Consider the following 2,458-nt stretch of genomic DNA (forward strand, 5'->3'; position numbering starts at 1 on the left):
AATCTAACACATTATAGTGAATGGAAAGAATTTGATATTCTTACATTTACGATAAGGATTTGGAATTGTGAAATGAGTGTCATTGAAATACTTTCAGTTGATCTATTTCACAAAGAAAGGACCAAATGCAAACATAGTGTGCATGCTTGGAGCATGGCATAACTGTTGTTTTAATTCAAGTATTAAGTTGATTAATCGACACATTATACAATGAATAATGTGTAATCAATATGGTGATTAAATAAAAGGTGTTTTATTTATATTCATAAGTTCTGAGACCATATTGGATTCAATTATTCTTGTGTTTCACTTTGCATGTTTTGAATTCCCGAATAACTAGGTTATTCAAACTATCCACAGTCGATCATACTTTGGAAGTAGGTATTGAGGCAAGACTGTCATGAATCTGACTGAAGATTGTCTAGGTGTTTTAGACATAGCACAAGTTTGTTGCAGTGTTCATGAGTACTCCCGGAATAAGATTCGAGTATTGGATTAAACCTTTCATGGATTTTATCACGAGTGATTATGAGACGATAATATCTTATATTCTTAAAACAGAGACGTGTGAGTTGTAGCTTACAAATCGGTTGCACATTGATGATGCGTAAACGCACCAGTAACTTGGTGTTATAAAACGCATTCTTGTGTGTGATTTGATGAGTGAATATAACAAGCTTATGAGTCGAAGTTTATACATTCCTTTTACCCTTAGAGGGATAAAAGCGATATTTGTGGGCCCCTCGATGATTTAGTGATGACACCTGAAGCACTTGGCCAAGCCTGGACTGATTTTATTTGTTCAATTAGTCAGTTATCATAAATCGGAAATTGGGAAACAACGGATGGACGGAGAGAATGATTATAATCCATTTCTCAGTCCGTATTATATCTTGTAGAATGGAGGAATATATGATCCCTTATCTAATGGACGTTTCATTGACTAGGTCAGAGTTCGACAACGACTTTTAAGAGTTATGATTTCTATTCGGGTTGTGGAGTCGTACTTGCAATAATAGTTATTAGACTTATCCAAATGGGAGACTGTTGGATTAGGTGTCTAAGCCCATAACTGTAATTGGTATGTACTTGACCCGAGAGTATCATGGTCCATTTGGGTTGCCTTCACTAGAGCAATTTGATAGGATGGACTTTTTAAGAAGAGGTTATTTATGATTTATTAATATATTACAAGTATAATATATTAATATGAAATCATGTTATTTAATTAGTATTGATCAAGAATTAATTTGGAATTAATTTAGTGATCAAAAGAGACTAATTAAATTAATGGGTACTAATTGTGTAAATTAGTTATATATATGGTTTGGGCTTATGGAGTAAGTGTATGTAAGGATCCATAATGAGTTAGTCCATATGGATCATGGATCATGGATAATAAGCCCAAGGGTATGGATTAGGGTTTAACCATGACTCCTGGAATCCTACAATATATATATATATATATATATATATATATATATATATATATATATATATATATATATATGTCACCCTATAGCTAAAATCGTTTGCTACATAGGTTCTAAGAGTTCATTTTGAGCCGATTTATGCAAGGATATTCTCTCTCAAAAAGTCCTCCTTTGTTCATGGTGGTTGTGAACCATTTGAGGCATCACATTTGAGGTGCTAAATTCTTAAATGCCAAAACTACAAGCTACAACAAAGAGGTAATTCCACAACTCAATTCTATGTTGTTTATGTCAACTATATGCTAGTTGTAGGCTTAATGATTTGGAAACAATATTGCATGTATAGTTAGAGAAAACATAGATCCAAAACATTTAGGGTTGTATGTGCACCATAGGATGTTGTAGTATACTAAAACCCAATAGTTGTTGGGCTACCAGAGACACTAATATTTCTGAAATATGAGTTGTCTCTGTAGGATCGAAGAGGTCATCATAGTTTACTTCAACTATGTTTAACGGACCTGATGAGGTTGGGATATCAGTTTCCAAGATGAAATTTGTTTCTTTTGAAGGATCAGTGTTGCGGACGTAATAGTCATCAAATTTTACATCAAAGGTTTCGACTATAAGTCTTGTACGCCTTATGAGAACCTGTATGCAACTTTGTTGGTTGAGTAACCCAGAAAAATGCCTTCATCTGACTTCGGTGCAAACTGATGGGTTTTAGACATAAGAACTTTCCTATGTGCACATACAACCCTATAGCTTGGATTTAGGTTTCTCTAATTGAACATGCAATATATCAAAGACTTTCATGGCTAGATCTAATGTAAACTAACAGTCAAAACATATGAAAACAGATCTAGAATAATACCTTGAGTTACTTGCTTGAAAACCTTCTTCTTCTTGGAGCTTAGAGTCACAAATGTCACTCCTCTAATGGCTTACAAACACCAACTAGCAACAAGATGATTTAAGAAAAGGAGAGAGGTGAGAAATCGGCTCTAGGGTTTCCTCAAACATGG

Source organism: Lactuca sativa, chromosome 9 (genome assembly GCF_002870075.4).
Source record: "Lactuca sativa cultivar Salinas chromosome 9, Lsat_Salinas_v11, whole genome shotgun sequence".
Classification (NCBI taxonomy): Eukaryota; Viridiplantae; Streptophyta; class Magnoliopsida; order Asterales; family Asteraceae; genus Lactuca; species Lactuca sativa.